The sequence below is a fragment of the Bombina bombina genome, chromosome 1, assembly GCF_027579735.1.
Source record: "Bombina bombina isolate aBomBom1 chromosome 1, aBomBom1.pri, whole genome shotgun sequence".
In the NCBI taxonomy this organism is placed as follows: Eukaryota; Metazoa; Chordata; class Amphibia; order Anura; family Bombinatoridae; genus Bombina; species Bombina bombina.
The window spans coordinates 1167080311-1167094058 of record NC_069499.1 but is presented as its reverse complement, the minus strand read 5'-3'; the positions used below and the strand labels follow the sequence as shown (position 1 = coordinate 1167094058).

General features: G+C 37.9%; 1 protein-coding gene across 1 annotated transcript in view; it reads left to right on the top strand.

The window, feature by feature from the left end:
- The first annotated feature begins 2235 nt into the window (after positions 1–2235).
- The window catches only part of ARHGAP27 (Rho GTPase activating protein 27), a 244516-nt gene continuing 233003 nt past the window's right edge, over positions 2236–13748 (top strand). Inside the window, exon 1 of the mRNA XM_053699608.1 lies at positions 2236–2644. The gene's annotated coding sequence lies outside the window, so the exon portion shown is untranslated. The remainder of the gene's footprint in view (positions 2645–13748) is intronic.

Below are 13748 nucleotides of genomic sequence, written 5' to 3'. Positions count from 1 at the left end.
ACAAAAAGCCACCTCAAAATGAAAAAACACCCCCTAAGCTAACAATAAACTACCAATAGCCCATAAAAGGGCCTTTTGTAGGGCATTGCCCTGAAGCAATCAGCTCTTTTACCTAGAAAATGACAAAGTCCCCCCTAACAGTAAAACCCCCACCCAACCAGCCCCCCAAAATAATAAAACCTAAATCTAAAAAAACTAAGCTACCCATTGCCCCTCAAGGGGCATTTGTATGGGCATTGCCCTTAAAAGGGCAATCAGCTCTTTTGCACCCATAAATAAAAAATAAGCCCTAATCTAAGAAAACAACCCACCCAAAAAAAAACAAAAAACTTAACACTAACCCCAGAAAATGTACTCACCGTTCCTGAAGTCTGGAAGTCCGGGCGGAGCAAAGTCTTCATCCAGGCGGCGAAGGTCTTCTTCCAGGCGGGGAAGATCTTTTTCCAGGGTGGCACCATCTTCTATCTTTTTCCCAGTGGTGCAGAGCGGTCTTCAGGCGATGTGCAGATCCGGAGCTCAGGTCCACATCTGGAGCGCTGGTCCTCTTCACCGGCGGTGGTTTTCAGCAACTTGGATGGATCCTCTTCATGCAATCGTCCGCCGCACACTCAAGCTTGAATGCAAGATATCCCTTTTATATTGGGGTACTGTTGCATTCCTATTGGCTGAAATATTCAAATTAACAATTGGATAAGAGCTGCTTTAATCCTATTGGCTGTTCAAATCAATTTTAAAATAGTAATGTTAGGTTAATTTATAGTTTAACATTAGTTTTTTTTTTATTTCACAGGTAAGTTTTTATTTATTTTATGATAGTTATATTGTAAGTTTAATTTAAAGTTAAGGGGGTGTTAGGTTTAGGGGCAAATAGATTAATTTAGTGTGTTGCGATGTGGGGGGCCGGCGGTTTAGGGTTTAACAGGTTTATTATAGAAGTTGCGATGTGGGGGGCCGGTGGTTTTCGGGGTTAATAGGTTTATTATAGTAGTTGCGATGTGGGGGACTGCGGTTTAGGGGTTAATAGGTTTATTTAGGTGTAACGATATGGGGGCGGCAGTTTAGGGGTTAATAGTTTTATTTAGTGTCGGCGATGTTGAGGGCAGCGGATTTAGGGGTTAATAGGTTTAGTTAGTGCTGACGATGTCAGGGGCAGCGGATTAGGGGTCAATGGCTTTATTTAGTGTCGGCGGTGTCAGGGTGCGGCAGATTAGGGGTTAATAGCTTTATTTAGTGTCGGCGATGTCAGGGGGTGGTGGATTAGGGGTATTTAGACTAGGGGTTTATGTTTGTGTGTAAGGTTTTTATATAACTTTCTTTTCCCCATAGACATCAATGGGGATTGCGTTATAGCAGGTGTTAGTTTTTTTCTAACACTTTCTCTACATTGATGTCTATGGGGGAAAACGTGCATGAGCACGTCAAGTCAGGCCTGGGCTTTTGTGCGGTATGAAGCTTATCGCACCATATCATACAACAAAAGAAGGTTTTGTGAAACTTGTAATGGCAGCGCTATGGAGAGTGCGATACGGCTCATTTTTTGCTTTATTTATGCACTAGGTTTAGCACACAACTTGTACTCTTGGTGAATGTTTTTATATAAAATTGAAATGCCCCTATGCACATTTCAATTTCGGCATTTCTATCCTTTTAAGTTCAAAATGTGTAGTAAAAAACTTCCGTACTTTCATCTGTTTTTTTTTTAAAAATGTGTTTTGTTTTTTTCAGGGCTGCTAGAGAGGATGTAGTAGAACTCTGCAACATTCAACACAATGATTGCTTTATCAGTGTAGAAGCCAATATAATTGGAGAGAAAATAAATTTACTCAAGAATATTTTCAAGAGGTGTGTTCCTGAACTGCAAAACCCTAACCAACAGCTTTTAAAATATTTATTTTGTAAGGAGATACTTTTGCGATTTAGTGTTTATTTACTTATACAATACACACACACACACACACACACACACACATATATATATATAATGTTAACGTCCCTTTGATACATAGCCTCAGGTGTGAATTTAAGCAGCTTCTGTGTATTACTTATGCTTTACAGAACAGGATAATAATAAAAAAAAATAGCGAGAGATATATTCGCTTGCCATTGAAAAACAAACAATATGATTTGTTTCATTGTCACTGCACTAGTTTTGTTTGCAAGGAAGTAAGAGAGTTTGCTCTTCTCACAGCTCAACAGGAAACGAGAGCCAGAAGAGCAAGCTGAGACAAGCACAGCCACAACACAGCCTCCACCTCTCAGACCTGGCACTGCCAAAAACACTGCACCCAGCTTCACTAATCTTGCAGTTCCACACACTCGGATCTGTCCTCTGAGACCTGGCACTGCTACACACAGTTTTCCTCCACTAGCAATATCCTATGCCCAGCATTCTGCACTCAAACCCATCCCTGACAAAAACACAGCATCATTTATTCAGACCTGACCTTGCCAATTACAATGCACCTCCATAATTGCTTGCCACTGCTATAAACACTGCACCTATTCACCTCTCAACTTGCTGTGCCACAGAGACGGTGCCTCTCCCCACGCCTTGGATTATCATTCACACAGAACTGACAGCATATCCATGTACGTCAAAGAAAGGCTATACATGGAAATCATTTAATACACCTAGGACTGGCAGGTAAGTCAAATATTAAACAGTCATGTTTTTACAATTACTTGTCGTTTTAATTGTTTATTTTCTTTTGTGGTTCGCCAGTTAAATGATAGCTGGAATTTTAGAAATAGGAATGGTGTATGTAGGATTTATAATATATATATATATATATATATATATATATATATATATATATATATATATATATATATATATACATACATACTGTATATATGTATATATATGTTTGATAAATATTCATAACAATATAAATAATAAAATAAATTCATATACATGATGATAATTATTATTGGCTTAAACGGAGGATATTTGAAATACAATAGATTTGATGGGTTTACAGCTGAAAAGGGCAAACAGTTTACTAGGTAGGTTGTTAATTAACAGTTGGTTGGTCCCCTTCTGGTAATCTATATGCTTTACACTAAATATCTTGTAAATCATGTCTTGTGATAGTGAATTATTAACTAAAGAAAAATGAATTTGCCAGTGTACAAGAACAATGACTAAATCAGAGAGCAAGAACAACAATGCCATGACACACAGGAACCTCTCCTTCCTGAGCTGGACCGGGCTTCATAGACAGGGGAAACAGGAAGGAGCAAAAGAGAGGAATTACAGGAGGGCGAGCAATTAACTCTCTCCTGTTCAGTTAGCAGCATTATGGTTATGAATTGTATTCACAAATGAATGGTACAGATCACAGAAATATGTATAGGAGGAAGGGGTATCCTCAGCATGCATAGAGAGGTATATGTCCCAATAGTGCACAGTGAGGTATATGTCCCAATAGTGCACAAAGAGGTATATATCCCAATAGTGCACAGTGAGGTATATGTCCCAATAGTGCACAAAGAGGTATATATCCCAATAGTGCACAAAGAGGTATATATCCCAATAGTGCACAAAGAGGTATATATCCCAATAGTGTACAAAGAGGTATATATCCCAATAGTGCACAAAGAGGTATATATCCCAATAGTGCACAAAGAGGTATATATCCCAATAGTGCACAAAGAGGTATATATCCCAATAGTGTACAAAGAGGTATATATCCCAATAGTGCACAAAGAGGTATATATCCCAATAGTGCACAAAGAGGTATATATCCCAATAGTGCAAAAAGAGGTATATATCCCAATACTGCACAAAGAGGTATATATCCCAATAGTGCACAAAGAGGTATATATCCCAATAGTGCACAAAGAGGTATATGTCCCAATAGTGCACAAAGAGGTATATATCCCAATAGTGCACAAAGAGGTATATGTCCCAATAGTGCACAAAGAGGTATATTTCCCAATAGTGCACAAAGAGGTATATATCCCAATAGTGCAGACTAAGGTATATGTCTTATAAATGTGCATAGACATACAGTATATGAACAGAAAAGAATTTGTCCTGAAAATGAACAGAGCTATATGTCCTTATGTGTTGTGAAGATGTGAGGATATGTATATGTACTTATTGTTAGATATGAGACCTGTGCAGAGAGTGTTTTGCACAGAAAGGTATATGTCCTCTTAGCACAAAAAAATATTGTATACTGAGATATGTACAATATAGACAGGGCCATTGTCTATACTCAAATTCAAGACCAGTACTTTAATACAATGATTTTGACTACCCAATCAAAGATTACTACATGAAAACCTTGACAATTATTCTGTTTTATTACTTTAATATCTAAGTGTGATTATTATACACATTGGCCCAGATTACAATTGGATCACTAATGATAGCTCGGTGCAATATCAATATCCCCGGACTTTGCTTAAATCAGCATGCAGAGTGGTATTACAAGTCCATGGTAAAACAGATTTACCAGAGAAGGTTTAGGATAGCTGATATTACTTTAGCGTGCCATATCATTTCAATGGATATCACAACCACACTAAAAATCACTTATATTACAAGTTGAAAGTTAAGGCTTGTACTCCAACGCAAGCCAAAATAGTGCTAGAATTATCGCTGCCTGACACCTGAAGTAAAGTATTAGGGTTAAAATAAAAATTTCATAAAACACATGTAAAACAATATTAAAGTATTACACTCAGACATATATACACTTTTAAGGCATTCCCAGTCAAATACCTTGATATATGCAATCTCATTTTTAAGCACGTTTTTATGCTTTTTTAATAAAAAAATACTTGAAATTTGTTTGTTTCTCACTTAGAAGAAATTGTTCTTTTTATGTTTAAATATATATATCTGTATATACAATATATATCTACTGTATATACTGTATATCTCTATCTATCTAGATCTGTATAAATTCATATAGATATATAGGTATACATATATATTTTACAACAAATATATGAATATATTTATATTTATATAGAAATACATATATTTAAAATAAAAAATAACATATACTTCTAAGTTAAGAACATAGGTATTTCAAGTATTACTAACAAACCTTTAACTTTAGCGCAGTTGGGCTTCATAATGAGCCACACATTCTCAATCGGGGAAAGGTCAGGACTGTCGGCAGGCCATGTTAGCACCCGCCCTCTCTGCTTACGCAACCATGTGCTTGTAATCCGGGCAGAATGTGGTTTGGCATGGTCCTGCTAGAAAATGCAGGAACGTCCTTGGAAAAGACAACACCTGGATGGCAGTATATGTTGCTCCAAAATGTATACATATCATTCTAAATTAATAGTGCCCTCACAGATGTGTCAGTTACCCATGGACACTGAAACATCCCCATTCCATGAGAGACGCTGGCTTTTGGACCTGACGCTAATAACAGCTTGGATGGTCCTTTTCCTCTTTTGCTGAAGAATACAACAGCATATTTTTCCAAAAACTATTTAAATGCTGACTCGTCGGACCACAAAACACAATTCCACTGTGCTACTGTCCATCTCAGATGAGACCGAGCCCTGAAAAGTCGGCGGCGCTTCTGGACAGTGTTAATGTATGGCTTTTGCTTTGCATAGTAAAGCCTTAACTTTGTCAGCAAATGGTGTTGACTGACAAAGTTTTACCAAAGTATTCCTGAGCCCATGTCAGGATATCCATTACAGACTCATTACAGTTTTTGAGACAGTGATGTCTGAGGGATCGGAGATCACGGGCATTCAGAAGTGGTTTTCGACCCTTGTCCATTCACACACCAAGATTTGACTGGATTCCTTGAATCTTTTAATTATATTGTGCACTCTAGAAGGTGAAATGCCCAAAATCCTACCGATTTGTCTTTGGGTAATTTGGGTGTTCTCAAAGTGTTGGATTATTCACTGGTGCATCTGTTAGAAAATTGGTGAGCCTTGATCCTTCCTTGCTCTTGAAGGACTAGGCCTTTTTTGGAGGCTGCTTATATACTATGATTACATGATTTCCTCACCTGTTTTACGTCACCATCTTATTTTAACTAGTCACATAGCTATTAGTCATAAATTGCCCCTGTCCCAACTTTTTGGAACATGTTGCAATCATCAGATTTTAAATGAGTGTAATTTTTAAAAAATAAATTAAATTCACAAAGTAAAACATCAAATAATGTGTTTTCAATATAGTACAGGGTGTTATCTAGCATCGATTTCTGTATTGGAGTTGCCATCAGAGTATTCAAACTTTGCTGATGTGTTTTCCAAGACTAAAGCTGAAGAATTGCCTCCTCATCAAACCTTTGACTGTCCTATTGATCTCCTACCTGTCTCACCTTTATCTAAGGTTCTGTCCTCACCTGAGACTAAAGCTCTTCAACAGAACATTACTGAAAAGCTTGAAAGAGGCTTCATTCATCCTTCCTCCTCACCTGCAGGGGCAGGATTCTTCTTGTCTCCACCCCTGAATCGACTATTGAGCCCCAAATAAAATCACTATAAAGAATTGCTACCCTCTGTGTCTAATTCCAGAGCTGTTCGACTACCTGAAAGGGGCTACGATCTTAGAGGGGCTTATAATTTGATCCACCTCTATGAAGAAGACAAGTGGAAGATGGCCTTTAACTCCAGATTTGGACATTATGAATACTTGGTGATGCAGTGTTTCAAAAGTTTGATGAGATATTTAGAGACTATCTGAATCATTTTGTGATTATCTATCTTGATGACATATTGATTTTTTCTATGACCCCAGAATATCACATAAGACATGTTTGTTTGGTGCCTCAACGACTCCGTACTTATAATCTTTTCACTAAGCTTGAAAAGTGCTCCTTCCACCAATCAAAAATTCCCTTTCTAGGATACATCATATCCAAACAGGGATTTGAAATGGATCCAGGGAAATTATCATATATCCTAGATTGGCCTCAACCATCTACTTTGAAAGAATTTCAAAGGTTTCTGGGATTTTACAACTATTACAGAAAATGTCTTTAGAGTTTTGCTTCATTCTGTACTCCTCTTACCAACTTGACCCGTAAAGGTGCTAACGTTAAGAACTGGTCAGAGATAGCCATCCAAGCCTTCAAATCACTTGAAGAGGCCTTTTGTTCCACTCCAGTCCTCCATTATCCTAATCCTTTGAATCAATTTATTCTGGAAGTGGATGCTTCTGATATGGGAGCTGGTGCCATTCTTTCCCAGAGAGATCCCAAAACCTCCCGTATACATCCTGTTGCCTTCTTCTCCAGGAATTTTTTCTATCAGAACAACAATGTGATGTCAGCAATAAAGAACTGTTAGCCATAAAAATGGTCTTGGAGGAATGGTGCCACTTACTGGACCACAAGAATCTCTTGTTTATTCAATCTGCCAGGAGACTCAATGCCAGACAAGCTAAATGGTCGTTGTTTTTCTCTACTTTCAATTTTGTTTTGTCCTTTGTCCCGGGTACTAAAAGTCTTAAGGCAGATGCATCATACAGACAATTCTCCTCTAAAAGGTCAATATCCTCTCATGAACCTATCATCTCCTCTGAGAGAATTGTTGCTCATTTAGATGTCTCCACCCTCAAGAACATTAGGACAGCTCAAGCTTGAATACCTTCAGGTCTTCATCCTCCCACTAACTGCCTCTATGTACCTAAAAGACTGCATGTCAAACTTCTAGCTTGGGCACAAGACAACAATCTTTCTGGACACCCAGGGATCAGATACACTCTAGAAAGATTGAAAAGACATGTTTTGGGGCCAATGCTTGAGAAAGATGTTAAGAAATATGTCTCATCTTTTGCTGTCTGTAACTCCAACAAAATTTCCAGACAATCACCTTCAGGTCTTCTTAATCCTCTGCCTACTTCTCATCTTCCATGGACCCATCTTGGTCCATCCTCTTCCTCCTATTGTGGTTGATGGTCATCAAGAATACAAAGTTTCTTGTATTTTGGACTCTAAGCTTTGAGGCTCCAAATTGTGTTATCTGGTCAATTGGAAGGGCTATTCTGTTGTGGGTCGTATCTGGATACCTGCTGCCCATGTTCATGCTACTAGTTTGGTCCTTTCCTTCCACCATTCTCAAACTAATAGTCCTGGTCCTTCTTCCTAACAGGTCCTTAAGAGTGGGGTACTGTTATGATGCTGGGTCATCAATGTCTTCCCTCTGGCATTGTTTCTGAATGGGGAACCCAATTTGTTGCATGTTTTAGAGAGCCTTCAATCCCCAGACAAATGGTTTAACTAAATGCACCAATCAATCATTAGAGACCTATTTGAGACATTATTTCAATGCTCACCAAGATAACTCGTCCACTTTGTTGCCTCTGGCTGAATTAGCACATAATACTTAGTGGAATGCTTCCCTGAAAACTATACCTGCTCAAGCGGTCCTGGGTTACTTACCTCAAACCTTTCCTCTGGTGACCACAGATTCTGAAGTTCCTACTGCCTCTCAAAGAGTACGCTTTCTCCTCAGAGACTGGCGACACATCCGTCAAGTTTTAATCCAATCTCTTACGAAAGCTAAGTCCTTCGCTGATCATCATAGAACTGATTACAGTCACTTTCAGGTTGGCAGTAAGGTATGGCTCTCTACCGAACACTTAAAACTAAAACAACCCTTGCTCAAACGTTGTCCTCGGTTTATTGGACCATTCCATATCATGAAGAAGGTTGTTCCAGTTTCATTTAACTTAGCCTTACCTTCTGCCTTCTATGTGAACCCTGTCTTCTATGCTTCGCTGCTCAAGCCTGCAGTATTTTCACAGTACTCCTGCCCTGTCCATCATCCTTCTCCTATTGTGGTTGATGGTCATCAAGAATAAAAAGCATCTCGTATTTTGGACTCTAAATTTTGAGGCTCCAGATTGTGGTATCTGGTTGATTGGAAGGGCTATTCTACTGTGGATTGTACCTGGATACCTGCTGCCCATGTTCATGCTCCTAGGTTGGTTTGTTCCTTCCACCATTCTCATCCTAATAGTCCTGATCCTTCTTCCTAAAGGGTCCTTGAGGGTGGGGTACTGTTATGACGCCGGATTGCCATGACACCAGTTTGCCATGACACTTTAACCTTGACTCGGTTACTCTTCCTGAGGCAGGCCATCTTGTGTCATCTCTGACACGATGTGCCAGGTTTTCACATGTCGTGTCATTTCTGATGCATCTTTCTTGTGTCATCTGTGGTGCCCTTTTCCTTTTATAATCCTTATGGATTCTCTCTCTCATTGCCCTTGTATTGAGCTTCTCTCGTGGGTGTATTTATTGCTGTTTGGATATCGAATACTGGCTTGTGATTCGGACCTCCCTTGACTACTTTTCTGCCTGCTGATTTAACTCTGTTTTTTCTCGATTGGTTTTGACCCTGGAACTCCCTGACTAAGCTTACTAGACTTTGATTCTGCCTTCCCATTTCCTGTCTAGTTTGACTGTGGCTTGTTGACCAATCCGGTCATTTTCTGTCATTCAGCTTCCTAGTTATTGTGCCTAGAACTCGGTCATCTTTCTCCTTGGTCCTAATGCTATTGTCCCAAGATTTTACTTTATCACTCCACTTAATGCCAGGATAACAAGACTACTGAACAGGATTGGTTTGATAGAGAAATAGCTAAAGGACCTAACACAGGGTGAATTGAATTTTCAAATGACTCTTTTTGTTAGTTTTTTTTTTTTTGCATTTTCCATACTGTCCCAACTTTTTTGGGAATTGGGGTTGTAGGTAAGTTTCTGAGCAGGTGTAGACTGACCATTGGGGGATTTGGCCCTTTAGAGGAGGCTGTATTTTTTTTTGGGGGGGGTAATTTTATTTTAATGGTGCTGCTGGAGGACTTTTCAGGCAGGAAATGTTTCCCAGGATGAAGGTAACTTGCTGAGCCAATCCGTTTGTAATTTCAGAGCAGAGAGGTGGTTATAAAGGTCATAATACTGTATAATTTAAAAGTGTATGACCAGGAAGGTACTGGGTGATGTAATTTATTGATATCGGTAGGGAATTGAACTATGTATAAACTCCCTTAGTTGACTGGACAGTACCAATGATATTATCTTTGTTTATAGTTCCATGCAAACTCGTGTTATTTGGGGGTTCTATCTCTTTATTGATAATTTCAGAGCAGAGAGGTGGTTATAAAGGTCATAATATAATTGTAAAGTGTATGATCAGGAAGGTACTGGGCCATGTAATTTATTAACATCAGTAGGGAATTGAACTGTGGGTAAACTCCCATAGTTGACTGGACTGTACCAATAATATTATCTCTGTGTATATCTTCATGCAAACTCATGTTATTTGGGGGTTATATCTCTTTGTTGATAATATCAGTATGTATTAAAACCCTGTAAGGTTAGCAAGATCAATTCTCTGTTACTTTGTATAGCAGGCACCTAATGGCATGTAGCAATGGGATCTCTCTCTCTCTTCTCTATATCTCTATCATCTCTCTATCTCTCTCAATCATCACTCTCTCTCTATCATATCTATGTCTATATTTCTCTTCCTCCCCACCAGGGAATTTGTCAATAAAAATTGTTTGAATCATTAAAACTCATTTTATTGTGTTCTTATTTTGAGACAAAAGCAGTTAATTAGCTCAGACAGTTGTATGAAGTAATTTTCTATAAAATAAATAAATCAGGTATTCAGATTTAATTGCAGTGTTGGCACTCGGCACTCTTAGATAAATAATTTGCTTTCGTGTTGCAGTTTGGGCAATCAGGCTCAACAAAGTTTACCATCACTGCACTAGTACTGTATGATGTATACACTCTATATTCTGGTCCTGTGTCTGAGCCGGAAGAGTAAACACTGGAACTGTAGATGATTTATTATTAAAGGGATGTGACACCTAAAAATGTTCTTTTGTGATTCAGACAATACCATTTTTAAAAAGTTTTCAATTTTCTTTAACTATCAAATTTACTTTGTTCCCACGATATTCTGGGTTGAAGAGATACCTAGCTAGGCACCTGGAGCACTACGTGGCAGTAAGTAGTGCTGTCATCTAGTGCTCTTGCAAATGGATAACATTCTTGCAAAACTGCTGCCATATAGTGATCCAGAAATGGACCGGCTCCTAAGCATACGTCCCTGCCTTTCAACAAAAGATACCAATAGAGGGAAGTAAAAAAATATATTATAGAAGTAAATTAGAAATTTGTTTAAAATTGCATGCTCTATGATAACCATAAAAGAAAATTTTTGGGTTTCATATCCCTTTAATATCACTATCATCATCATCATCATCCTATTTGTAATGTGCTAACATATGCTGTAGTGCTATGTAGGGACTACAATAAATAAACTCAACTGAGCGACACAAAGGGACAGGAAATTTGGTCTATCATAACAGACCTACACAATTTTAGTGACAACACACTACAGGCGAGTGTATACAAAGAAAGCGGGTCTCAAGCGAAATTTGAAATCCAATGCACCTTTATTGTGAGCAAAATAGAAAGTAAAATAATAGGACATAAAAACTACATGTAGACTAAGTGGTCAGACGCGTTTCGGCTCACGCCTTCATCTGTGACACACTACAGGCCCCATTTATTAATTATTATTATCATCATTTATTTGTATAGCGCCGCAAAATTCCGTAGCACTGGCAGTAGCAGGCAGACATGGTTCCCAGCTAATCTCTGCCCGCTTCGTGCTCTCACTCAACCAATTGAGCAAGAGCAAGGCTTGCCAGTCATCTTGGACGGATCCATTCAGGATGTTTTAAGTCTATTACCTTACTGGTTAGTAAGCCACTTCTTTATTTGTGGTTGCTGAATTGCATAAGTGAGCTCCCACCTGCTCCTCTTCTCTGGTTAGTATGATCAGCCAGGTAAGGAGCTATTGATTGAAACCAGTATAACATAGGTACAAGTCTTATAGCCCAGTACAATGTGCTGCTTGAAAGTGATCTAGCCCTAAGTGTTTATAATAGGGGTGTGTGTCCATGATAGAAGTGTATATATGGAAAATTTTTGAACATACTGGTAAATATCATCTAAATGGATACATTTGATCTGTGTCTGTTCTCCAACAGGCCTATGTATTAGCCTGTGAACACATTTTTAGACCAGTCCACCACAGCTAAACGTTATAACACAATATACATCAGCTTACTTCAAAATTACTACCACTGTTATAATGTTCACAATTTGCCTTCTGTCTGTTATTCTTACTATCTTTATTTTAAGATTTTTTTTATTAAGGTGATTATTTTGCAAAGAAAACTGTAATGATAATTGAGTACAGAGTAGAAAGAGAAGTGTTAGTGGAAGGATGCCAGAGAAGCTAATAGGGAAGTTGATTGGGTGTAGCATGAGAAAGGTGTTTTACCTGTGCCATCAGACTAAATAGCTCACAGGAGAAAAACATGCTCAACTGTGTTTACGCTGGCCTGGATTGCAGTTAATTGGAAGTTCTGTGCAATGTATGGCAGCACGGGGGATTTATTTTTGCTTAAAGGGACACTGAACCCAAATTTTTTCTTTTGTGATTCAGATAGAGCATGCAATTTTAAGCAATTTTCTAATTTACTCATATTAGCAAATGTTCTTCATTCTCTTGGTATCTTTATTTGAAAAGCAAGAATGTAAGTTTAGATGCTGGCCCATTTTGGTGAACAACCTGGGTTGTTCTTGCTGATTGGTGGATAAATTCGTCCACCAATAAACAAGTGCTGTCCAAGGTTCTGGACTTTGTTTTCAAATAAAGATAGCAAGAGAACGAAGAAAAATTGATAATAGGAGTAAATTAGAAAGTTGCTTAACATTTTAAGGATTATCTAAATCACAAAAGAAAAAATTTGGGTTCAGTTTCCCTTTAATTTTCTATGCAGTTCCAATCCATAAGAAGAGCCGCCATTTAAACAAAAACAAAAGAAACAATATAATAGCAAAATATTGCTAAAGACACACATATACAGTATATACTGTGTATATATATATATATATATATATATATATATATATATATATATATATATATATATGAAATAAGGATGTCACAGGATTTTTGCACGTTTTTTTACTGAACTTATTGATAACAACAGATAGCCAAAGCTATGATAAAACATGTAAGGTTATAAATTCCATATTAATAATGTCTCTCTAACACTGTAAATGCATTTTTTTTCAGTTCACCATTAATATCAATTTACAGCTTTAATAATGCAATTAATCATATCTTTTTCCATATCGATAGCGAGTGCAATACATAACTCACAAGTTGTTTAGCGTGTCTATGTTTAGCGCGGCTATGTTTAGCGTGGCTATGTTTAGCGTGGCTATGTTTAGCGTGTCTATGTTTAGAGTGGCTATGTTTAGCGCAGCTATGTTTAGCGCGGCTATGTTTAGCGCAGCTGCATTATACTTTAAAAAGTGTCAGGAGCTCTAAATGGATGTCGGTCATGCTAAACATTTCCTGGTAATTCTATTTTATCATAATTTGTCATTTCAGATTGAGCGCTAATCTTAGCGAGGTCCCTTAATCTTGATAACGCACCCTGCACTTTCATTAGCGCTCCACTTGTAATCCAGGCCTAAGTTTTCATATGCACAATATGTATCACCACAAGCTCTCTGAGTTTACATACTGCTGCACAGACCCTTACAGCATATGTGCGTATGCCACAGAGAAACAGTAATACATTTTACTAGAAGCATTTTTGCTAATGGAGGTGTATTGCAATAATGCTGCTATTTAAAATTTAAATGCACCCGTGCACATTTTAATTTTGACCTTGCAATCCCTTTTGATTTTATAATTAACACATTTAA